We start from the raw sequence: 27,447 nt of genomic DNA, 5'->3' as shown, positions 1-27,447 counted from the left end.
TGCACCGTGTTTTAATAAACAAAATACTTTAAAGGAATTTTATACAAGGGCTGGCAAGATGACGTGGGGCGGGGGGTAAACCACTTGCTGCCAAGCATGACAACCTGAGACAGGTCTCCTGGGAACTGCATGGTGGAAAAGAATGAACCAGCTAGCACACATTGTCCTCTGACCTGACCTCTGCCCTCTCACTGTGGCGTGTATGTACCCCTCACACATATACACAATAAATAAATAAATGTAATAGAAAGGCACGAGTGAAGAAATCACTAAACACACACATATAGATAGACATACAAATATATAAAATGGCAAACATACGAGACTATTGACAAAGGCTTATGGTGTGCCTAGGGTGGAGCAGTAGAGTCGATCAGTATAAAGCTTGGAAGAGACATGGCAGAACAAAGCAAGCCTCGAATCTAAAAGGACTGTCAATGAGAGCCCCCAGTGTGATATGACTACATTTTACAAAGCCGGCACTTGATCTAATTCTCTTTTTCCATTCCCCTCTTTCAGCACCACCCCTGGAACAGGCACATCCATGGTACAATACTATTGAGTCAGTGAGTTACCGAGTTACCAGCTACAGCTCTGTACGCGTGGACATGCAGCCTTTATGCCTCTCGGTGGAAAGGGATGGGCATGGTTGCTGGAGAGATGGCTTAGTGGCTAAGAACACTTGCTGCCCTTGTAAAGGACCTGAGTTCTGTCCCCAGCACCCACGTCCTGGAGAAGCTCACAACTTCCTGAAATTCTCGCTCTAAGGGAACCCACGCCCTCTTTTAACCCCTGGGGGCACCTGCACACCTACGTTCTCCAACATACAGATCAACAGAAATGGATCGTTTCTTTTAAAGAGAGGGGAGAATGGAAGTGTGTTGGGATGAGAGAGGGCACAGGTCAGGGAGGTCCTACAGTCTGTCCTCACGCCCACTGGATGAATCAGAGAATTCAGTCAACCACTGATCAGAACTATTCAACATACTGTGTCTACACTACGCGAATCTCCTTCCTTGTTGTCGCTGCCCTAGCGACATGACAACTCTTTGCACAGTGTTCACACTGTATAGGGGTCGAAAGTAACCCAAAGCTGACTTCAAGGTAGTTCAGATGTTAAATGTAAATGCTGTACATTTAAATAATGAACTTGAGAAACCTTGGGTTGTGGTACTAGAGGAAGTTTTGTGGTACGGATATTCATGATTGTATTTAGTGGCACGCCTCTACTAATTCATAAGAATCAACTGAAAAATATTTGGGGACTTGGTAAGCTTGATCCTTTGTTTGGATGGTTGTCTGGGTTTAAGAAAGTGATGGAGGGGGTGGGGTTGTAACTCAATTACCTAGAAGTCACTTTTCCCCAGGGTTGATCCCCAGTACTGCATAAGATGAGAACATCAGCCCATTTCTGTAGCCTCAGTCTTTCGGAGGCAGGGGCAGAAGGATCATGAGTTCAAGGCCAACCTCTGCTGCACAGAGAGAATGAAGAATTTTTAATAGTGGATAGTATACTTAAAAGTAAGTGTGTCTATAGCTGTGGGTGGCACGAACTGCGGGTCAACACTCGGGAAGTCATCAAGATGTGTAATCCAGTTTAGCGGAACTGTGCCAAAGGATGCCGCTGGTGCACAGCGAAATCCTGTGCACAGCGACATCCTGCCCTGTTTCCATTTTCAGTCTTGTCTTACTAAACGTGACAGCATCACCTTATGTCTCCACTAATATAAATGAAAATATTAATGAACACTTGCTTAGGACATATGCTCGCTTGTGAATTGCAACCATAGGTTGGCTCAGCGCTGGAGATGGGAAGGTTAGCAAACATGTTCTGTAGCAAATGAATTACCTGTGTCCACTGACGTCACAGGGAAGAGCATTTACATTTGATCACTACCTGCAAATTATCCACTGTGTACTGTTTGTATGGGCATCATCTCTTTATATATATATAAAGCATACGCATGTTTTCTCTGGAGAACCGACACTCCACTGGCTTATCATTGACCATATCTCTCTATTATCAAAAACACAAGCCAAAGAAAAAGTTTAAACAACTCACTGGCTGCTCATCCAGGAGGCTCTCCCAGGTTCCTGCCACTGCTCAGTATTCTCCCAGAATCCTTCACACTTGAAGCCTTTTGGCCCTGTAGCATAAATTCTAATTGGTCTTAATGATAAAAACCTGGAGTAAGCTATTAGGGAATGAAAGCTGAAAGGTCGGAGAAGCAGAGCAGCAAGCCACTAGTTATAACCTCAACGAAATCCTCAGAACCAAGGGGGCAAGATCCTGTCTCTGTGAATCCTCAGACTGAATGCCTTGAGCTCCTGTCTCCTTCAACCTTATATTCCTCTCTCTGCCCAGCCATAGGCCCGTCACACCCCTTCCTATCTCCACCTCCCTAGTGTTGGGATTAAAGGTCTGTGACTTCCAAGTACTGAGATTAAAGGTGTGAGCCACCACTGCCTGGCTCTGTTTCTCTTTTAGACTGAATTCATTTTGTGTAGCCCAGGGTGGCCTTGACCTCACAGAGATTCACCTGCCTCTGCCTCCCAAATCCAGGGATTAAAGGTAATGTACCACCCCTGCCTGGCCTCTGAGGCTAACTAGTGGCTCACTCCACACTCTGATTCTCAGGCCAGCTTTATTTGTTTTACACACACACACACACACACACACACACACACACACACACACACACACACACTCACATTCACCGCAGGGCCCTATCCAGTCCTTTCTCTTGACTGCCACCTCACAAAGAGTGGCTGGTTAGCACACGAGTGACCCAATGAATTGGGAAGGACAATGGGGGATGGGCATGGCACAAAAGCCCAGAGACCATATTCACACAGGGAAACGCTGGGCAGAGCATCCTTTAACAGCTTGCCTGGAACTGCAGGCATCAGCAGGGACTGAACCTTTCACTGTTTGTTATTCTGTGGCCAAGCTTTTGGGTTGGATTCATTTCAGCAGAATCCTGGGCTCCTGGGCCGTGGATGAAGCGGAGCATATCTGCAGCAACTTTATATCTGATTGCTTCTTCAAATTCTCATTTTCAGAGTCTACCAGTTACTCCAGTTTGGGAGTACTCACACCTGTAATCCCAGCACTTGGGAGGATAAAGCAGGCAGAGAGCCATTAGTTTGAGGGCAGCCTGGACTACATAGTGAGTTGCTGGCTAGAGCAAATGCAGCAAGAACTGTCTCGCCAGAAAAAAAAATTAAGTGTTAGGGCACAAATAAAGATATAGTCTCAGAATCTTGACAGGAAAAGGTCCTGGCCCCGGTAGGATCTCCTTATCTCTTGCTGATGAGTAAACTGAAAAAGGCAAGGCGAGTGGAATGCTCATGCTGCCCTCTGCATCCGGTGAAGCAGCCAATCTGGAGAGCTTTGACAGGGAAAGAAAGGCTGTTAAATGCATTCTTATAGCCAAAAGGAAGCATGTTCACTCTTCCCACGGAGAGCGTGCATCAGCCTGGGGCTGCAGGATTGCACAGGGGCTGTGAGCACAAACCTTGGCTATCAGCCTTGTTACTGTGCACCAATGGTTTGGGGGCAGGACTGCCAACCTTGGTGGACCTCAGCTGTCTTACAGACAAAACGAGGGTGACATAGAGCTGTATCAGTCACTCATTGTGGGAATCCAAAGTAGGCTGTGTAGCCAGGCTGGCTTGGGAATGCATACCTGCATTCCCAGCCACTCAGGAGGTTGGGGCAGAAGGATTGAAAGTTCAAAGCCTGGCTGGGAAACTTAGTGATACCCTACCTCAAATTGAAAAGTGAAAAAGAGGGTTAGGATGTAGCTCTTGCTTAGTATATGGAGATGTTGACCAATGGAATCGAAATTGAAGACCCAGATACTAATCCACACACCCATGAACACCTGATTTTTGACAAAGAAACTAAAATTATACAATGGAAAAAAGAAGGCATCTTCAACAAATGGTGCTGGCATAACTGAATGTTAACATGTAGAAGAATGAAAATATATCCATACCTATTGCCATGCACAAAACTCGAGTCCAAATGGATTAAAGACCTCAATATAGATCTGACCACACTGAACCTAATAGAAGAGAAAGTGGGAAGTAGTCTTCAATGCATGGGCACAGGAGACCACTTTCTAAGTATAACCCCAGTAGCACAGACACTGAGAGCAACAATAAATAAATGGAACCTCCTGAAACTGAGAAGTTTCTGTAAAGCAAAGGACACAGTCAATAAGACAAAAAGGCAGTCTACTGAATGGGAAAAGATCTTCACCAACCCCATATCAGACAAAGGACTGATTTCCAAAATATAAAGAACTCAGCACAGGTTTAATCTCCTCAATACCCAGACAGCCACGCCCTTCTCTAACAAGCACTGTTCTCCATCTGGGGAGAGTCCTACCCATTTATCTTCACTGCACACTAGTCAAGAACTTTGACCTTCAGTTCAGACAGATGTGAGTTGACATTTGCTTTATTACTTCCTAACCTGGACCAGCCTTAGTTCTCTGTCTATAAACATGGATGATGTGAGATGTCCTTTTGTAATGAATAAGGCTGCTTTGGTCTATGGCGGGACAGAATATAGCCAGGCTGGAAGAGATAGATAGAGGAAGTAGGCAGACGCCATATAGCTTCTGAAGGAGAAAGACGCCGAAACACCAGAACCTTTCTGGTAGGCCATAGTCTCATGGTGATACACAGATTAATAGAAATGGGTGAATTTAAGATGTAAGAGCTAGTTAGGAATATACCTAAGCTATTGGCCAAGCAGTGTTGTAATTAATATAGTTTCTGTGTGACTATTTGGGTCTGAGAAGTTGGGAAAAGAATGAGCAGTCTCTGTTTACAAATATCAGCGAGTAACATCATGAACTCATTCACAGGAGGAAGAGTAGACAAGGTGAGAAAGTTTCTGCATACTCATTCAACACAAGGTTCTTCTAAGCCTGTGTCCTGTCTCCTGTGGGCAGAATCTTGGGTGGGGGACTGACTGTCTCAATAATGTCCACTCTTCTTTCTGAGACATACTCAGGGCAAGGCATGGAATGAAGGTGTACCAGACACATTTGCTAAAAACCAAGCCGTGACCAACCAAGGGAAAAATAAGCCCAATTCATGGTACTGGGCTTCCAAATTTGATGGCACTAAAGGGAACTGTGAACCATGGAAGGGTCCCCTGGTGTGAGGGCACAGGAAGTGTGTTCTGTGCCCAGAAAAGTATAGAGGAGTATTTGTTCTGTAGAAACTTACACCCTTCTTCTTGGACTTCCCACAGGACAGGGAACCCTGATTGCTTTTCGGGCTGGGGGGAGACTTAATTGGGGGAGGGGGAGGGAAATGGGAGGCAGTGGCGGGGAAGAGACAGAAATCTTTAATAAATAAATAAATTAATAAAAAAAATTAAAAAAAAGAAACTTACACCCTTAAGAAAATTAAAGAGGCAGGAAGTTCTGAACAGATTATGTCAAACTTTTCTCTTTAATTTGTATAGAGATTAATTCTTCCTTATCCTTCAATAGTGTGAAGCCAGCCAAGGGCAGACAAGCAGATGAGCCATACCAACAGAGTTCCTGCCATGTAGAGAATAATATCAAAAGTGGAGAATAAACAGTGTGCCTAAACCTGAATTTTCCCTTGAGGCTTTCATGAGTGGAGCCATCCCTTTGCCTGCTGGGTCTTCACCATAACCTCTGAGCACACAGAAAAGCTGAGTAGAGATTTCTACTGTCATGTCAGAAGTCAGCATGGACAGCAGCAGGTCCTCAGGGTGACAGCCCGCTCTGGCACACCTGTAGAAGCTCCTACAGAGTCACAGCTGTCCCTACCTCAGCTTGGTCCCCAAGCCAGTTCCTAACCATAGGTCCAAGAGACCACAGATCTGCTACCCACCTCTTCTGAATCAGTACTGAGCAAGAGGGAGTCTCCTTCATGATGACCACCCCAGTGACTGAGGGGCATTAACCATTAACCATGCCACACCTTGGATGAACATTCTCACTCACCAGCTTCCCCTTCAGAGAGAAATCGCCCAAATTCTTTGCAACCTTAAAGTATCTCATGGAAAACAGAAGTTACAAATGCCTTTAGTCAGTTATGGCTCAGGAAATCAAGAGCCTGGGCTGCCCTGGCTGTGGGGGAAACACAAGCCTCCCTCCACAGGGAGTACAGTACACTCTGTATCCATGACAGCACCCTGTGGTTATCACAAGCCTTGAGGTATTTGTGCACATCCATCAAGGGCAAGCTGGCATTTCTCAACCTGTGTTTATACCTCTCTATTTTGGGGTTGGGATGCAGGAATTTTATTTCAGCTTTACCAGAATAGCCAAGGTGAGGATGCTGCAGACCCACTGCAAGCTTTGGCTGGGAGTCTCTGAGCTAATGATAATAAAATCACCCATGGCATGAGATTGCTATAAGAATAAAATAAGTCCGTGCATGCAAACCCATCGGAGCCAAGCCTCTGACTCAAAGTGAAACTAAGACAGTCATTCCCATTAGCACCAAAGTTACATAAACACGGTCACAAGAAGACAGAGCCACTCTGTAGCACAGGATGGGAGTGTGACTTGAGAATCCATGTCGATCACTGTCCAAGTTCCCATCCTGGTACTTCGATAAAGCACTCTGGTCAAAAGTATCTCAGGGAAGATTTATTTCATCTTACACTTCCAGGTGACTGTCCACTATTTGCACTATTGAGGAAAGGAAATCAGGAAAGGAAGGTGGGGAAAGGATTCAGGACAAGAACCTGGCCATGGGCACTGAAGCAGAGGGCATGGAGGGATACAGCTACCAGACTGATCATTGGCTCATATTCAGCTACTTTTCTCAGGCAGCCCATGCCCACCAGTATAGGGATGACAGCACCCACAGTGGGTTGAGCCCTCCAACATCAATTACCATCAATAAAATGCCCCCAGACACACAGCCAAGCAGATGGAAGCAGTTCTTCATCTAGGCTCCTCTTCCCAGGTGCGTTAAGCCGATGACCAAGATGGGCCACCACACTCGCCTTGGCAATGACTTCAGAGCTTCGTGCACACAACCACTGCCATTCATAATTTTTAGTTATTTTAACTGCATTTTAGGTGGTGGGCATTACATGCCCCAGTGCAGTTGTGAATTGAATAATTTTCAGGCGACTTAGGGAGAAAAAAATCTTTTGTCAGATTTCAAGGACACAGCATTTAAATCCAATCTATCACATTTGGGAGCCTCCATTTTTTTCCTTAAGGCCACAGTCTCACTATCTGACATTCTTTAGGTCAGTCTTTCCATGGCTAGGAGTGAAAATCCAGTGGGGCTCCACATTTAGACCCCAGGAGGCTGTAACTATTCTCTTTCTTTGATCTTGGCTTACCACTTACTCAGAGAATGCCCTTCCTTAAGTCTGCAAAGACACTCTGTCCACCTGGAGAAAATGGATTCTAATAGTAGCCATGGCCAGAGTGCTGCCAGCATCAGGAGTCTCTCTTCCTTTTCATCTTTCTCTGAGCGTTGCCCGTTCCTACCTAGCATCTGTGTCTAGACCCGCCAGCCTCTGCTGCACAGCTTTTGCCGCAGTCGGATGTGGTGACACGTTTCAGGGAACCACCCTTCAGTCCCCATGCCCTTGGCCGTGTGACTTGGCAAGGCTTCCCACTCTGGCTAGGCCAGAGCTTCTTTATTACCTCTTAAGCCCGAGCTCAGCTCAGCGTGTGCTTTGACTCGTGACTGAGCATAAACGCAATGTAAGCTCTGGTCCCTCGGCAATTGCTTCAAGAATGTTTCTCATCTGGGCCTCTAGAGGAGGACAAAAAGCATCCCTGGCATACAGACCACTTTCGATCACCCGAAAGCCGCATGCCTGCAGATGGGCAAGTCAAGGTGGTGCAGATGAGCTTGGGCAAGCAGAGAAACTGCCGTTGACCCTACGCATGCCGGGTGTGCTGATCCTTCGAAGTCCAATTGAGCTGAGACCCACACACTCCTGGACTCACCAAATCTTATGACCAAAGGCTAGTGATGCTCCCCAGTGGTGTGGTCCAGGTTCCTCCACAAACCTTCAAGGACTGTGTCCAGAAGACAAGAAGGAAGCAGCTGAGGAGCCTTCACCTGTGCCCGCCAGGCACTCTGTGATTAAGCCTTAGGTAGCAAAGAAAGTGGTAAGGGACACTCACACACTCGCTGCCTCGTCCAAGCCGCTGACCTTCAAGTCAAGTGTGTCATCACCTCAATCCAAGAGGAACCGAAGCTTGATGATTTTCTTGAACATAAAAAATTATCCAATTCCACAAACAGATGCAATTACTGGCCATGGAGACAACGCTCAACTTGACACCAATTCACTCCAAATGGATGGCTTGTCTCCTCCCTGCCACCAAGAACAATTTTACCATCACAAGCTTGCTTTTGAAATATGAAATCTTGGGAGAATTACAACTTTCTCTGTAGCTTGGACTGTTTTTTTGATTTTGCAGAGAGCTATTTTAAATATCCCCCCAAACTTGTGTGGGAGTGCCAATCGACCACATTTAATTGGCCAGATTGCTAGCCTCGGAGATGCAGCACTCCTCAGAAAATTAAACATAGATGTGATTGTTACTTTGCTCTGTTATTGTGGCTACAGAATGGCAAACCAATCTGTCGAAACTGCAAAACCCAGCCACTCAATTATCTGTCAGGCTTATATCGCTAAATACCCGCCACACAGGGTTTTGCTTTCCTACTTAGCAGAGGTGGGTTTTGATGGAAGATATTGCTGGCTGGCCACAGTACATGGCCAGGACCCAAGGTCTTCCTAGGAGCCTGTCAGTTCTTTAGGCAAAGGGTGATGCTACAAGGAGAGACTGACTGGCCATCATACACTCATGCATTCACTTGGCTGACAAGTGTTTATCACGCATCTTCTCTGTGAGGTGCTGAGGAGAAAGAGAGCGTGGAAACAAGGCATCCCACAACTGGGAAGATGATGAGACTGAAGTGGAAGCCAGGGACAACTGGGACATTTTCCTGGTCCCCATTAGGGATATTTGTCAATACACCCAGGTACTTTTGGTACCTAAGAGCAGGTTAGGCACTGCTGAAATCTAGTGATCGGAGGTTAGGTACACTGCTAAATAACCTATAAGAACACGACAGTTGATAAAATTCTGAATACTGAATTAACTTCCTTAAGAGCATAGGTTCTTCTCATCCATTGGCTCTGTCTTACCCATCCGTAATCCCTGTCTCAATGCAGCACTGAAAAAGACAGGAAGGTACCCTATAAATGATGGGTGGATGGATGGATGGATGGATGGATGGATGGATGGATGGATGGATAGGCAGGTGAGTAAATGAGTGGTGGTTAGATGGATAGGTGGATAGATGGGTAGGTAGGTAGACAGGTAGGTGATAAGTGGGCAGTTTGATGGATGGATGAATGAGTAGGTGGATGCATGGGTGAGTACATAGATACATCAATGAATGGTTGGGTGATTGGGTGGGTGAGTAGATGAATGATGGATGGATGGATGGAAGGATGGATGGATGGATGGATGTCTGTGGATAGATGGCTAGGTGAATGAATAACTCTGGATAGATAGATAGGCAGGTAGGCAGATAAATGTGCGAATGAATGAACATATAAATGGATGAGTGGATAGATAAATGACTGAAGGGTGGATGGATGGATGGATAACAGTGGGAAGGAGGGTGGATGGAAGGGTGGGTGAATGGTTTCCACACTAGCAGCTGATATCAGTCAACACACACAATAGATATCAGTTCCTTCAGACGTCAAAAGCTTGTGTTTATAATATCCACTAAAGTTTATATGGCTCTAATAAAAAATCATCTAGTAATTTTGACATGCATCCATAAAACTATTCTTTGTGATATATCTTAAGTTCTGCAAGACCCAAAGCTTTCTTAGCCTTTTTCTTAGTTCTTCTTTTGACTCTGAAAAGATGCACCGGGTTCTTTATGCAAACCTTCCCAGCCTGAAATGAAGATAATCTGTCTTCTTTTATTTCTTAACCACTGGAAATGAGAGTAAATACATCATATCTCACATTCTGTAGATTCATTTAGTCAATTATTCTACTTCGGGTCTGAACTCATCCCTAGTAATGTACAATCTGTTTTAGATGTTAATTTTTAATGGTGTGATTTTGGCTTGTCCTTCAAATGAGTTGAGTAGAAACACTGATTTATTTTTATCCCTTTCATCAATGCCAGGGAACAGAATAAATTACTCAGGAATATGTTCTCTTGTCTTTGCTTTCCCCTCCCACAAGAGATTATGAAGATGAATGTCCAAGGATTGATCTCTCTAGAAGCCTAGCTGTGTGGACCAACTGTGAATAGGAATCATGTCGGTGTCATGTCAGGAGACATCTCAAGGCCAACAGGATCCTTCCCTGCCTTTTGGGAGGCACAATTCAGAGAGACTCTGATTTGCAGCACTGGCGGGTACACTGGCATCTAGAAACCAAGGTACGATGGTGTATTAGTCATGCTTTCAATCAAAGTACCTGTCTTGAACAGCTTGGTGGAAGACCCCTGGTCTCAGAGGATTCTATCCATTCACCCATTCATCCATCTACTCACCTATCCATCCATCCATCCATCCAAGCATCTATCCATCCATTTATATACTCATCTACTTATCCACCCATCCATCCATCCATCCACCTATCTATCCATTCTTCCATCCATCCATCATCCATCCATACATCCATGTACCTATCCATCCATTCTTCCTCTCATCTATCCATCCATCCAACCATCCATCTATCCATCCATTCTTCCTCTAACCTATCCATCCATCCATCCATCCAACCATCTACCTATTTATCCATTCTTCCTCTCACCTATCCATCCATCCATCCATCCAACCATCCATCTATCCATCCATTCTTCCTCTCACCTATCCATCCATCCATCCATCCATCCATCCATCCATCCATCCACCGATCCTCTCACCTATTCATTTATCCAGCCATCTGTCCACTCACCCATCCACCCACTCATATACACATCTACTTAACCCACCCATCTTGTCACCCATCCACACACCTACCGACTTACTTACCAATCTATATAACCATTCTCCCACCCATCAAGGTAGCGAGGGTGTGGTGAAGCAAACAATCCACATCAAGGCAGTTAGAAAATAAAGAAAGCAGGAGAACAGAGAGGGTCCATGATGGGAAACCACCCCTAAGGACATTCCCCCAAAGACCTACTCTTTCCAGGTAGGTCTCTCCTCTTAAAGTTACCAGAACTCCCCAAATAGTATGAGCAGCTGAGACATAGCCCTTCAATACCTGTGCTGTTTGGAGGAGCGCTTCACCTAAATAAGGACAGAAGTTGAAAACCAATCATCTGTAAAATAAGGTCCTGAGCACAGAGGCAGGTAGTAGGCCTTAGATCTGGGTGTCCAACTTGTAGCCAGTAGGCCATGTTTGTCCCAGAACACCTCTGAATGCAACCCAGCATAAAATCATACACTTACTTAAAATATTAAGTACTTGTTGCTTTCAATTTTTACTTGTAACTCAACTGCATGGTTCTGGAGCTTGAACCTGGTGAGTAACAACATCATGTCACAATATTACAAAAAAATTGCCTATGCAATCTCACAGTTCATGGCTGTGTGTCAGACACCCTTGCCTTAGATGAATGTACTTCTCTGATCCTTCTTGAATTTGGCTTCTCATTAAAAATCTCCCAAGGAGAATCACGCACTTGAGGCAACTTTCCTTGCGAAGACTCAGATGAGATGTGTGTGTTTTGCTAACAAGGTCTCTCCAGCTGAGCTCAGCTGTCCAATCACCCGCTGGCCCCCGAGCCTGCCCTTCTTCATGAGTAGTCTGTTTGGAAACTCACCAAACACCTGTCATCATCACTGGGCTGATGAGCCAGATAGGCTTGGCCAAAGTTAAAGGAGGTAAAAAAGCAAGATTCCTTTGTTTGTTCAACAAACGCCCACTGTGGCAGGCACAGTGCCAGGCAGGGATGGCACCAGGCAGCCAGCAGATGCAGCCGCTGCTTTTAAGTTGCTCACCGTCCACTGCGGGAGAGAGGTAGAGGTGTGCTTTGGTTTTGAGCTTCCCTTCTTGTCCATCATTCCTTAAGACTCAAAGAGAGATGCAGTGTTCTTTAACTACGTCTTTCGGCCCTTCTCTTTTGGGTTGTTTTTACGTGTCTACCTCTTCTCCACATTTAGTTGCCAGTGGACACCCATGGGTCACTGTCAATCAAGGACAGGGTTCTCATCTCAGCTATGCTCCCATTCCTTTGTCTTACTCTCACGGCCTCATGTTCCACATGGATGCAGGAGTTCCCGGCGTCATATCTAAGTCACACGGAAAGCAAACACTGATGTACATACGGACTAAATCTTTCACTCACATCTAATTGGTCAGAATCTCCTCCTGTGGTTATCTCCTCCTGGGCAGTGGCATAAATGAGAGGCGCCCGAGAAATGGTCCACCTGGAGCACACCATGCAGGAAGCATAAGCTCTCCGGAAGACTTCCTCTCCTGCTGCCCACACTGCAGCTACTACACTAGGCACTTTATAAAATCAGGAGCCGGAGAGACTACAGGCACCTGATTCACTCACCATCTTACTCATTGGAGTGAGTCATGGTTTCTTTTCTATGGGGTAAGTGTAGTTGAGGACAAAGAAACTGGCAGAGAGAGAAACTAACTAGCCCAAGGTCAAAGATCCTTGATTCTGCCACTGAACACAGTGTGTGCAGTAAAACTCACTGAGTCGTGTGCACATGAACCACACAGAAAAGAGGAAAGAATCCTGGAAGTGAAATGGTAAGGGGGGGGAGCGTGTAGGTATATGCGTGTCATCCCGGTGCTGCGGAAGTAGACACGGGAACATGCTAGGGCTCACTGGCCAGGGACAGAGAGACCCAGGTTCCAAAATAAGATGGGAGGTGATTTAGTTAGGACTCATTGCTGTGAAGAGAGAGCATGATCACAGAAACTCTTATAAAGGAAATATCTAATTGGGGTAGCTTACAGCTCAGAGGTTTAATCCATTATCATCAGAGTGGGACATGCCAGCATGCCAGCAGACATGGTGCTAGGGAAGGAACGGAGAGTTCTACATCGTGATCCACAGGCAGTAGGAGACTGTGTGCCACACTGGGCTTATCTTGAGCATAGGAGCCTTCAAAGCCTGCCCTCACAAAGACATAGTTCCTCCAACAAGGTCACATCTACTCCAATAAGGCCACACCTCTTAATAGCGCCTCTCCCTAAGAGCTTATGGGGGTCAATTACATTCAAACTACCACAGGAGGTAACTGAGGATGCTCTGTGGACTCCAGTCATGTATACACACACACACACACACACACACACACACACACACACACACACACACACACACACCCCACATAGACTGTGAAATGTTTACGATCTCATTTCCAGAGCAAGTACACTCTGGTCCTAGAATTCCAAGTTACCCCCAGAAAGGACTCAGTCCCCTTCAGGAGCCAACCAATCACTACATGCCCTCCCTGAGCTGAAGTTATGTATGAGTAATATTTCCTCTTGTATTTGAATCATTGGCCAGACATGCACACGGACAAGCGGTCCAAGAGAAGACTGCTCTGTTCAAGAGAGGGACATCCAAGATGTGGGCGAACTCAAGAGGTTTCCTTCACCCTGTTTCTTCAGACAAAACTTAGAGTCAAGGAGAGAAAAGTTTTTCGGGTTGTGTGAGCCTGGGATATAAGGATTAGGGACAAAGAAGGGGGAAAGCCTGCAGAAAAGTTTACTGTGCAGCATGGCGCTGAAGAGGTCAGAGAATCAGAGTGCTGTCACAGACCTGTGTCAGGCGACTAGTGGTCCTAAGGGTGCCCACAATCTGTGACTAACCACATGACATATGGGACTGAGGGAAGCCCCTGAAGATGGGGGACGGTGACGCTGGGCATTCCAGCGACTGGTAGTATCACAGAGTACCTATAAAGTGGAGGCTGGGTGAGTTGGGACACAGAACAATCAAAGCAAGAGACTAACCCCTATAAAGATGAGATTGTAAGCCAAGGAATGAAGACAGTATCTAGAAGCTAATGGAAGGCCAAGAAATGGATGTCTCCCCTCAGTTGGGTAACATCATCCTAGTCTCTGTGGAAACCAATTCCCCTTCCAAGTCCAGCTGAGCCCTTGAGTGGGATGGCTCTGCCCCATTCTTATTTCAGAAGAAATCACGTCTGGAATTGGCTCTTCAGAGTGTCGAATTTCCTTTCTACCCAGTTCACCTAGGACTGGACACAGCCCCACGCTTGGCTAATCATTAAATTATGTCTCCTGGCCACAATGATTCATTTAGAGCAGGGCATGTGACTGCATCTGGTCAGTTTACAAAGGCTTAGGGGGTGTGGCCATGGAAGAGGTAGGGCCACTGGGGGGGGGGGGTGAGGTTTTAAAAGCCCATACCAGGCATGAGCTCCCTCTCTACCTCCAACTTTTGGCTAAGAAGTTGATTCTCTGCTACCACCTCAGCACCATGCCGTGCTTCCATCAAGCTCCCTGCCATGATGGTAATGTGTGTGTGTGTGTGTGTGTGTGTGTGTGTGTGTGTGTGTGCGTGTGTATGTGTGTGTATATGTGTGTGTGTGTGTGTGTGCATGTGTATGCACAAGTGCCTGTGTATGTGCACGTGGGGGCCCAAAGACAACAGCACATACTGACTCCACCACTTTTGATATATTTCTTTCCTATGTTTTTTATTTTTGTTAAGGTCTCTCAGTGGTCTGGAACTTGCCAAATAGGCTGGACCGGCTGGTTAGGAAGCCCCAGGGTTCCTCCTGTGTCCACCCCATCAGCACCAAGATTACAAGCATGTGCCATCTTGCTAAGCTGTTATGCATGGTTACTAGGTATAAACACAGGGTCTCCCACTTGCAGGGCTATCTCCCCAGTGCCCTCCCTGCCCACCTTCCTGGTGTCTTGGATGCTTCCAGAGACAGGAGTAGTTGGGAAAATCAGAAGCGCATGGTTGGGAGCCTCTGTCCGTTCTGCTTATTTGCACCCACAATGGACCTAACTGTGCCTGGGCCCATTAACCATTCTGACTGCTCCTTGAACAGCCTGGTCCCAACCTGGTCAATCTGGGGAGTTTCCCCCAGCACAGCCCCCTCCTACAGAATACAAAAGAGGCATGAAATCATTTTGGGGGTGTCAAGAGTGCCTCTGCAGACCAGAGACCTGGCTGGCTACACTACACAGCTTCAGGTGCTCAATAGCAAACACCCATGGCTAATATGGCCTCCCCAAAAGAAAAAAAAGTAACTATTCTCAGGGACAGGTCTAGGCCAGCAGACTCCAAACTACAATACATTCTCAAAATGAAGGCATCTATGACAAGCATGGCTCCCATGGCCAGGACATGCAGCCGCTCTCTGGAGTGGAGAAAAGGCTATTTCCAAGGCAGGGATTGCATCAAATATGAACCGTAACAAAGGGAAGCCCTGGAGCGCCATTGCTTTGAAGGGTCTGTCAGTGTTTTCATTACAGCCCATTTTCCTCGGCGATTCATCTTCGTTCGGGAAGCTGGGCTGACAGCTGGGGCTCGGCACCCACAGGCCCAGGCCCAGAACTGTGCTGAGAGTTTAATGTAGTTGGAATGGCTCGGCCACCATTCCATGTTGGAGACTTGCAAACTGTGAATTAGGTCCAAGTTTGAGACTTCTGACGTTTTTGTGGCAGTCCTGGTTCCGAGCGTCCTCCGTGGCTCCCCAGCACACGGCTCTTTCCTGACAATGTCCACCAGGAAAAGCAGGAGAAACCCTGCTCTGATTCTTCAAGCGGGGGGAGGGTTATACTGGATGGGGGACTTATAGTCAAGACACATGAATAATGTCCACACGTCTTATCAAGTTAGAGTGTGTGTCTTAAGAGCTCAGTGAGCCATTTAGAAATTGTCCCCTATTTTCTGACCATGGTCATCACATGACCCCTGTTCCCAGCTTCAAATGAAGGGGCTGTATGATCCTAGGGCATGTGTGACATGTGTCATGGTTTGCAATGCTCTGAGCTGTCTGTCTGTCTGTCTCCCTAGGAAATGGGAAGAGTCCCAGAGGCTAAATCTTGTTACTGGAAAGTGAGAGGCTAGATGTCCCACTCAGAAGAAACCCAAGAACGAGCTCCCATGTTGCTTAGCACGTGTAAGTGTATGCACGTGTGCATGAGGGTGAATCCACGCGTGTTGCTCTCAGGTGATTGCACAGGCTTCATTAGTCCAGGGACCTGAACTCGGGTTCTCATGCCTGGAAAGCAAGCACTTTATTGACTGAGCCATTTCCCTAGACATCCTGTGTCCCTTTATTAGGATTCTCAAGGTAACCTGAGCTGCTTGGATAATCCATGGTCATCCCAAGCTCAGTCTTGGCTTAGTTGCATCTAAAGAGAAAATGGTGCTCCACACAGTAACATGTTCATGGAATCCAGAGATTCGAGGGTGGGCATTGTGGGGTCCCTCACTTTACCTACTGCACGGCCCCACAGTCATTCATGTGGTTCTTCTCTGAGGTGGTCCCTGAAGGTGGGAGGTGAACATTTGTTGGTTGCCTTTTAGTCTCCCAGCCAAGGACATAGATCCTTCCTGAAGACAGACATGGGAACGCAGCCATTGCGTGTTCCTGGGAATCTCAGGTCTACCCTGGCTCAGACCCTCCCTCCCTCTCTCTACCGGGACTCCAGCGTTTGGCCAGCTCTGGTTCCACCCCGGGTTCTATATCACACTAAATAACAGGATTGCCTTTTGTCTTTTTTTCCCATGAACCCTAACATTCTGATTTTATATTTGTGACCAACTGTTTAAAATACATCTTGAGTGTCTGACCACAGCTCAATCGCCCATTATTGCTCTAATTACCGGTCTCTCTGTATGCAGAAGCAGCACAGACTAGGAACCACGATGCCTGCTCTCAGCACTGAATACTTGCGTTTGGAGGGGAGTGTCTCCTCCTGCTGCGAGTATGTGAGGCAGAAGCATATTTCCAGCCATCTGCAGCCATGCCATATTGCAGGTAACTGTGAACAACACAAGCAATAAAACTGCAAAGGGCTGCCACCTCCCACGCGCGCGCGGACTCCCAGTTAGCTGGGCTGATGGCAGCAGACCCTCTGGGCCCTTCCCTGACTCGCCAAGTGGTACCGCACCCTTGTGGAGAGGGATACAGCAGTTTTCAGAAGTCCCTGTCTAAAAAGCCAAGTCGCAGCTTAGCCCTTCTCTGCCCGGGCTCTGCATAGCCCTGTTTGGGTTGTGCAGCCACAGGACAGGTGAGGAACATGACTCTCTCCATCAGAGTGGGTGCTCCTTGTCATCAGGAAGGGTCACCTTGTCACTCATGTGATTCTGGGTCAAGAGAACTATCGATAAGAAAACATCTCATCCCCTTTGTTTATGGGATATAAGCACAGAGAAAGCCATTGTCAAGGTCACCCGATCAACATCCACACCCACCCCTACCCCCATCTGACTTCCTTCCATCCACTCCCCCCCTTTTTATCTTAACCCTGTCTTTTTCTTCTTTCTCCCGTTCTCCTTGTTCTCGTGAGTCTCTAGGCTTTCAGGTTGGAAACGTAGAACTGGCCATGTTAGCCACCTGCTCAGAAGTGACCCTGGGTCTAGCCTTGACTGCGGGCAGCATTCTAGTTTCCTCGGTTACGGTTATGTGAGCCAATGTGAGCTCCTTTAAGTGTAAGTCATGTGAGCAGGTCCTACTGGGCAATGCCCAAGCTATCTTCTGGTCGCTTTTGTTTCTCCCTCGAGAGAGCAGTGGTTCTCAACCTGTGGGTCGTATCCCCTTTGGCAGTTGTATATCAGATCTCCTGAATATCAGATATTTAAGATTCACAACAGCAGCAAAATTAGTTACGAAGTAGCAATGAAATAATTTTATGGTTGGGGGTTACCACAACAGGAGGAACTGTACTAAAAGGTCACGGCATTAAGACAGTTGAGAACCACTGCCTTAGAGGCTTGTCAGAAGCCTCATACTCAAGTACCTCTAGAAAAATGCTGCCCCCTTGGCCCTGTGGCTACAGCTGCTAAATCTCTCCCACACCCCTGACTCCTCAGCCCCTGCATATCCTTGAAGCCTACATCCCTACATCTCTTGGTGTTCTCTCTGCTCTGATTAGATAACCCTCCTTACAGACAAGGAGCCAGTCCTGTATCCACACACATACAGCCATGCTCCTCCCCAAATACCCATCCATCCCGGCCCAGATCTGTGAGGCCCCGTTTGTCCTTGTCTGACTTCCACAATGGGAATGCTGTAGCTGTAAGCCTGGATTTTACTGTCAGACCAGAATTTAAATCTCATCTGCCGTGGCTTGGCTGTGTGACTCGGAGGAGGTTACGAAGTCTCTCTGACTCCAGCAGCCTCGTGTGTCAAATGGAGAGAAGACTATCAACTTTGTATGCCTGTGGGGAGAAACAGATGCTTTCCTAGTGTTAGATGCTCAGCAGAGACAGAACCTGCAGCAGCAGCTAACGACCAATTGGGCAGGTGATCCTGTACACCTGCCAGGGAGTCACTTAGGCACTGCACCCCCTCCACGCACAGAACACACATGTACACACACACACACACACACACACACACACACACACACACACAAGGAGGAAGGAGGCAGGCAGGTAAGGCTCAGCTGTCAGCCACTGGATTAACTCAGCAAACTCAATTTGGTATTGCCTAGCCAGGATAGTCATGAACAAGATGTAACCCCTGATCTCAAAGATCCTGTGCCCATGGAGGGTGCCCCTGCAGATGTGAAAATTGTCAGACATCTGTCATGCCAGACCTACGGTTAGAGCTCCTATGGGCCTTTTGTTACTAAAATGCTATGTGTGTGGGGGGGTGTTGTTTAAAAGCAATAACAGAAGTCCCGTGGAACAGAATCAACCCCAGACCCCACTGAGAGACACTCAGCAACCTTCCTGCATCTTTGCCCCATTGGGGAGCACCTGAACCCAAGCCTAATTTGACCTCTGACACCGATACCACAGGGGAGGCGGAGAACAGCTTTCTGGAGGCTCAGTTGTTCTATAGCCCATCATGATCTTTATCACACTCATGCCCTTGTGGTCCCTCTGGGCCCTGACAAAGCCCTCTGGACTGGGGTGGGCAGACCCTCCTACCCCTAGCACTTCCTGTCAGGTGAGTTGCAGAGTTTGAAGGAACTGAATGTCTGAAGCAGGCAGTCTGGGTCCAGGCTCCAGGAAAGGAAGATAACCTTAGGAACCTTGTGTGTGTATGTGTGGGGGGGGAGGGGGGGAGTAGTGATTACACTGACCCCATCCGTATCACAGACACACTGTTCTTTGCGATGGTGAAGGGTGTATTGCACACTACAGATGCTGAGACGCATCCTGTACCCCCACTGGCAAGATGCCACTGTCACACACAACCTTCCCAGTTATGAGGGCTCAACGTCTATCTTTATCGCCCGGTATGACCAAACTATCCCTGAGGAAGAACACTGGTCTAAATCCTGCACATCCTGGAGAGACAGCCCAATGCTGGGAGACTTGGGGGCAAGTCCGGAGCCGCTAACACACAACTGACATGTGAGCAGAATGAGAACAAGGCTGGTCCCAGAGTCAGAAGACAGGAGGAACGCACCACAGAACAGCCATGCTCACGCCAGTGACTCAGCGCGGCTCCATAGACATAGGAATACATCTCTACGTGTCCGAATGCCACCCAGAACCTCTGATTACAGAGCAGTGTGTGGTCCAGCCAGTCTCCTGACATTTCTTAGCTAGAGGCCTTGACTGTGAAATGAGAAAGCTGAACCGGTCTGAGAAGGGTATCACTTCTCCAGTATCAGGCACGTGACAGACATTACTAATCAATCACTACACGCTTCCTTCTGGCCCACCCTTCAGATACTCCACACATTTCTGGAGGCTGATGTGGCCCCCCTAGCCAACTGCTGCTGTCGTATTATGGCAGAACTGTCCTTAATACCAGCCTTTCCTTGGTAGTTTCCAGGCTGTGGTCTGAAGGCCCCCAGAGAGCCTCTCCAGGGCTGCTCTAGAGAAAAGAGAACAAGTCCTCAGCCTCTCAAACCCCACTTCACCCAGATCTTTTATCTGCTCCCTGTGACAGGATTCTTGTCCCATGTCACTGGGACAGAGACACCCCTCAGCTAGTGGAGTAGTCTCTGTGAGGGCACACGGAAGGCATTAATAAAGTGCTACATGCTAGGGCCTTGAACAACAGGAACGCATCCTGCCAACTCTAGAAGCTGGAAGGGTGGAATCAAGGCATTAATAGGACTAACACCTTCTTCCATTCATGCATTCTGCTTAGCATCTCCAATCAGCAAGACTGAATGTATTCATGGTAGCAGTTACATAGACCTGTCCCCTGCCAGGTTGGGAAGGATCATCCATCCCAGGGCCCTCTTCCTGCCTCTGGGTTTGTTGGCTGTTGCTGTCTGATGGGTGGTTCAACCCCACCTTTGCTTACCATCTCCCCACTACACTGATCCTTATTCACAGATGGCTATCCAACTTTTCCCCATCTATAGGGAAGACAGTACTATTGGCTTATGGCTACTAATGACTTTGACTTACCTCTCTTAAGACTCTGGGGTCACACTCTGTGGTTCTGGGACTAAGACTGCAGCAGGCATATTTGAGTAGGAGCCTACAAGCTCATCTAAAACACCGTCCTAAGGCCAATCCCGTCATGACTTCCCTATATCCAGCCCATACCAGCAACCCTAAGATATTAACCTAAAGAACATCAATCCAAATCTAGATTGTCATCCAGATCAAGTAAATCAAATGCAGCTGAAGTTCAACCTGAGGTAACATTTCTCCCTATCTGTTAACCTTTGAACAAACCACACTGGTTCTGCTTCTAAAAGACGATGCCAGGCAGGTAGAGGAGAGACATGGTGTATTTGACAAGGGTTGGGTTTCCTCCCTGTAGTCTGGACACCCTGGCATCTGCCTTCACCAGGCCTCCATGTGGCTGACTTCCTAATGAGAAATCTCAACTCTGATGTACTCTCAAAATGACCCTTTCAGGTGCCCAAGTTCATGGGTCAGTTTCTCACTGACTAGATAGGGGTCAAAGGTTCCCTGATGACAACTGATATCTTAACAATAAAGCCTATACCAATCACAAAGCACACAGCACAGTCCTCAAAACCCTAACAACTGCCTTTTCCTTCCTCCCCATTCATTAGCTAGGAAAAATCACAAGCACTCAGTTACTCATGCTTTTGTGTCTCTGGCTACATGAGGATTCGCATGCAACATTCCCATTGTATACGGGTCCGGTAGGCACTGTTCCTACGAGCTGTTACACTTGTGCTGGCCTCCTCACAGATCTGATGGCGCTGGTATCCAGGGTCTTAAAAAGTCCTTGAAGATCATTGACTTTCAACAGGCATGGAAACTCAAGAGTCTTTTGCTCCATTTGGATAACGCACTTAGGATTTTAATCAACCTTAACGTGTGGATGGTATACATTATTCAAGAGTTCCATGAGCCCCCACATAGATCCTCCTGTTGACAAACACTCTCTGAGAAGCTTGGGCCGTCTCTGTGAAGCCACGGGGCCCTGTTGGCATGCACAGCCGCATTTCCCAGAAGAGCTGAAGTCAACACCTATTTGTGCTCCAGCCAGATCTCTGGAAATTGGACGTTTTCTGTTCTAAAGAAAACTCTCTGTGCTGTTCCCCAGGCTTCGGTCTCAATATCAGCTTCAATGTAAATGCAGACTTATACAGGAAGTATATGGGATACGAGGAAACAGCTCTGGGGAGCTGTTAGGAAATGATCCCAGGGGGGTTCCTTCATGTGACAGTGGCATTCTAGTAAGTCTTGACTGGCAGTTGACTCTCAGGAGTTTTTTTTCAGCTACAAGGTACACCGGCTATCAGAAAAGTGCCACCATAGTCCAGCCTACTGTATCTGTCTATGGACTAATTCATCAAGCACAAGGGAGTGGTACCCGGAGTGTAAGGTATGGCAGGCTTCAGGAGCTACAGATTCTATCCCGTACATCAGTAACAACTTAGGGAAATCTCTTCCTTTCTCCAGCATTGGTTTCTTTATATGTAAATGGGGACCATATTCACACCTACCTCTTAGCTCAGTTTGACTACCAAATGTGCACACGGGTAAGGCCTTTTGCATCTTGTATGGGGCATGGTCAGTGAATACAGATGTTCCTAAGCCCCAGGAGGCTTATGGATTTGCCCCTGTTGGTATTTTCGGACAGTAGTTTCTTTAATTGCAGCAATTTCTTACTCTAAGTCTGGACAATGTGTGTATAAGCAATAACAATGGTGAAGGAAGATTCTGGGCCCTATGCTAAGTCTTTCATAGGCCTCCTTTCATCTAAAGCCTCCCAAGAAACTGTACAGCCATGACAGGGTAGGGCATCTTCATTTCACAGATGGAGCAATGAAGGCACAGAGACGAACATGTACCAAACCACAAAGCTTCAGAGCTTAGCATGAATCCAGTCCTGTCTGGTATCAGAGTCCATGAACTCGGCCTGAGAGCTAAATCAGTAGGCACTGGGGGCCTCTGTCAAACATCCCAGCCAAAGTTGGATTTCTGGGATCCACACAGTGGAAGGAGAGAACTAACTCTGGTGCTCCTAAACTGTGCTACACGACTCTGTGGATTCTTATGTAACCTCTTGGCGTCTCAGCTTGGACTGGTGACAATTTCTAATTCAGAAGTGATGGTGAGAATCAAGTTGGGCATTGTTTTGATGTAAGATGCCTTAATCATCCACGGATCTGGCTAGGAAGCTGGGTGTGTGCTACAAGCCTTCCTCCACACACCCTCCATGTATCACTGGGGACATTGCCACCCTGCAGCTGAGAAGCTGGACTCTCTCCGAAGCGACATCAATGCCAAGTAGGTAGGTTGTCCTTGTAATCCCAGGGCTTGTACCATGAAAACAGAGGAGCCCCAGAAGAAGTGGGCTAGCTAGACTAAGCAAACCAGTGAATCTTGGGTTCAAGTAAGAGATATAAGAGGAGAAAACAGTCTAGAAAGAGACCTGGTATCAATCTATGGCCTACATCTACAACATACTTATACATACACACCCACACACACATCCAACCATGCATACCACATACATGTATGCAACATATACACATGCACACCATAGTCACACACACGCATACACACGCATCCGCATGCACATGCGCGCACACACACACACACACAAATAAAAAAGGTTTGGCAAGACAGGCGAATTGATTTCCTCCCCTAGTACCTGCAAAAGGAATTCATCTGGCCCTCTTTTGTCATAAACCCGACTCATTCTAAGAGAGGAAGTGTGCCCTGTGAGCCACCAAGTTCGTGGTGACTCCCAATAGCATCCACATGAAACCCTTGCACACTGTATTCCTTAAGCACACTTCAACACTGGAAGTTTCACATCCAGCTCACACGTGGGGAGAAGAAGACAGATCTCTTTCCCTGCGGCACCAGTGTGAGAGGTTGTACAGCTGGGCTTTAGCACAGGTTCTGTTTTGTCGGGATCTCGTTGTTAAATATTCAGAAGGGAAAGAGACATGGCCCCATTCAGAAAAGAAAGCCAGCGTTTTGTATCTGCAGAGAGGCAGGCTGTAAAACAGGATGCCATGAAGTCTCTTTGTAAGATATGAAGTGATAGACATATGGGCTGGATTATTATTATCAATATGAATTTTAAAATCGTAGGAGAGAGCTCCCAGAGTGTCACTCTGCGGGCTGCTCCGCCACCCTCCCGTCTTCAGGAGCAGAAAGAGCAAGAGGGAGCCGGTAGCTAAGGCAGAGGGGAGACGACCTAGCCTTTTTCAGGACTGGGAAGGGCTGGTACCATCTCCAAGCTGGTCACATCGGACGCTGAAGTGTGAATCACAGAACAAATGTGCCATGGAAAAAAACCTGCAAAATAAGCCTAGAGACGGAATGCTAATAGGCAGGCAAATAAGGGGAGATGAGCGCTTGAATATTCATGAGTCTAATCAGGAGCTGTGGATGAATGCAGAAACGGTCCTGTTGTCACCACCAAGCTCTACGGAGAGGAGACTCCTGCCTGAGAAGGTACAAAGAGATGTGAGCCAGACCTGTTCCACTGGCCAGGCCTCCCGGGACATCAGCTTGGGTCCCGCAGTCCGGTTTCTTTCTTCAGCCGTCACTCACGCTGTGCTGTGTTTCATCTTTTCTTGCCATAGGAAGATTCCGCTTCCACAGGCAGAGAGGAGGCAAGGAGGAGAATGCTAATACATGCTAAGCATCCTCTATGGGCCAGGCTGAGCTGGCTGCTCTGTGAAAATCTGTCTCATCCCCACCTTTCTATGAGATGGCAATTCCCCATTTTCTGGAGCAAGAAACTGAGGCTCAGGGAAACCATCTACTTTCTATGTCAGAGGCTGGGAAATGGCAGAGCTTGGATCTGACCAGGTTCCTCCTAGAGCACCAAAACCTACATCTCTCCGCCATCACATGGGCCTCCAAGTTTCTCCAGAGGCCAGCCCGATGTCCTGGAGGAACATCACAGCCTGCCCTGCTGACCCTGGAACGCTCACCCCCTGAAGGCATCTCCACGGGCTGCCTATAGACTGTCACATGAGGCGGGCACAGGCTCCTGACTCTCTTTCAGCTTCTTGTGTAGTATTTGAAAGAGGAGCTGTAGAAGGCTGGGCATGGTACCCACAGCTACAGAAAAAGGACAGTGGCTAAGGAGGAGGTAGAGGGACCCCATCGTGGTGGTGATAAGGAAGACCCGCTGACAGGAGGCTGGACATGCCACTTAAGTTCCTACCTTGGTTTCCCCACAGCAACACTGTATAACCTAGAATACGAACCAAATAACCCCCTCCTGGGAGTGCTTTGTCCCAGCGGTGACATGAAGCAAGAACATCAGCTATTTTTGGACATGTCCCCTCCACTGACAAACTTACCTCCCTAACCTCCGGTGCCTGGAAGGGACCTGTTGGGCTTAAGGGCTCACTTGATCTTATCAGTACCACCCAGAAGTCTCCCTCTTGGTTAACTCAGAATGCAACCCAATCAATTCACAGGTTCCACACTCACCCAAAGGCAGAGGGGATTTTACGTCATAGCTTCATGACAGCTGTCGTACTAGATTTGACATTTGGCAATGATTGGTCACAGTAATCATCCCCTCCCTTTTAGCATCTCCTATACATCAGGCACTAATTCAAGTGACAATAAGCAATAGAACACTGTCACATTGACGACAAACAACCCCCAACATTAAGATGACGGTGCAGAGCTCAGGGAGGTTAATAACTTGGCAGAGGACACATAACTATGGCAAGGAGAGATAATGCTTAAATTCAGGTCTGTGTTCCTTCAGAGCCCATCCTAAGCCCTGAGCCCTCTGGGGCTGAACTTATCTGTGTAGTTGTCTCGGGGCCTTGTTTCCTCCAATAGTCAGGCCCTAGATGTTCCATGGGGAAACTGGCTCCTGAAAACCTCAGATCCATTCCTTACGATCAACACAGAAGTTCTCAAAGGGCTCAAGAGGTATGCATGGTCTGGGCCATGCAGACACCCCAGGAACCCTGGCATGCATCAGAGCCATTGCGGCCAACACGCCAAGGCCAGCTTATGAAGACCAAGGCACCTGAGGTATAGGCTGTCTCCACCAGGTCTCGAGAACTGCAGTATTGCGGAGCCTAGGAGAGCTACGTAGCGCTCAGAGCAGGCCAAAGAGGCACTCCCCCATCTGTCAGGTCCCCAGCTGATGTGAGCACCCACCCACAGCTCCACCAAGCCAGCGCAGCACCTCCTTGCCAAGCTGACTGTCCAGTGTCCCAGGCTTGCCCCTCCCCCTGCAACAGAGCCTGCGACAGATGGTCCAGAGTCACTCCAGTGGAAATTAATGGAGTCAGACTATCCACACACTTCTTTTCAACCGTAGAGAAATACTTTCCATGAGTCAAACACCAGATGTATTTTGTTTATGGGGCCATTTAGCATTTGCGAGGGTAAGACACTGAAGTGGGAAAAATCGTGGTGCTGGCATTTCAGGCAGTGCCCGGCCACTCTCCAGCCACCTGCACTAAGACACTGGGCATCGCCGGAGATGGAGCCTGCATCTTGAACTCAATGCTTCAGTACTTCCTAGAGAGGAAAAGCACTGCTTCAGTGAGTGCCTGTTCCCTGGGGTTGAGTTTCTTGCCAGGCTGAAGAGCCTGAAGATGAGGAGCAGGAAGAGGAAGGAGGCAAAATGAAAGGATAGCATTGATTGCTTGAACCCAGGAACAGGCAGAAATGGACTAAAGAGCTATCACCGCACTCTTCTATAACACAGAACATGGATTCCAGTCAGCAAAATTAATACACATGGAGAGCTATAAAAAATGTTGATGTGCATCTATGTGTGTGTGCATTCACACACCCATGCACCTGAGCACATATGTAGAGGTGAGAGGTCAATACCAAGGGTCTTCCTCAGTTGCTCTCCATCTTTCTTTCTTTCTTTCCTTCTTTCCTTCCTTCCTTCCTTCATTCCTCCCTCCCTCCCTCCCTTTCTCTCTCTCTCTCTTTCTTTCTTTTTGATTGATTGATTCAAGACATTGTCTCACTATGTACCCTTGGGTGTATGTACCCTGCCTCTGCCTCCCAAGTCTTGGGATTCCAGGCAGGCACCACCTCTTATAATTCATGTTTTAAAATTGTGTGTACATATATACAAGTGCGTGTCTCTCTCCATGCATGGAAGTTTGGACGTGTGAATGCAGATAGATGTTCATGTAGGTCAGAGGCATCAGACCTCCCTGGAACTGGAGTTTCAGGCATTTGTCAGTTACCTGACATATGTGCTGGAAATGAAACTCGGGTCCAAGTGCTGTTCCATCTCTTCAGCGCCCTCACCTTATTGGTTGACACTAAACTCTCTCACTGAACTTGGCCTTGCTGGTTCAGCTTGGTTTGCTCGCTAGCAAGACCCCAGAATCCTCACACCCTTCTCCTCTGCACTGGAGTGGTAGGAGCTAAGATCTGGGACTGGGAGGTCCTCACGATTTCATGACGCTTTACCCCTGAGCCATCTCCCAAGGGAGACCTTTTGAGAGTCTTTAAACCACAAAGAAACACTTAACACAGCACTGTGTGATTTATCACTACTTGCTCAACCTCTCCCTGACTCAGTTTCCTCATCTATAAAATGGAGGGATGAAGCCAAACATGGTGGCCCTAGCCTTTAAGAAGCTGAAGCAGGATTACTGTGAAATTGATGCTGGTCTGGACTGCGTCCTGAGTGCCATACCAGCCAGGGTTACATCATAAGATCTTACCTTGAAAAGCAAAGCAAAACCCGTTAAGGTAGAAGCCACCTCTTGTTTCAGTTATTGTGAGACTCGAATGAGATAACTAATCTAAAGTGTCGAGAACATCAACTTGTATAGTGGCAGCCATCTGATGCCCTTATTTACATTC

This window comes from Microtus pennsylvanicus, chromosome 6 (assembly GCF_037038515.1).
Source record: "Microtus pennsylvanicus isolate mMicPen1 chromosome 6, mMicPen1.hap1, whole genome shotgun sequence".
In the NCBI taxonomy this organism is placed as follows: domain Eukaryota; kingdom Metazoa; phylum Chordata; class Mammalia; order Rodentia; family Cricetidae; genus Microtus; species Microtus pennsylvanicus.
Note: the sequence above shows the minus strand (reverse complement) of the source record.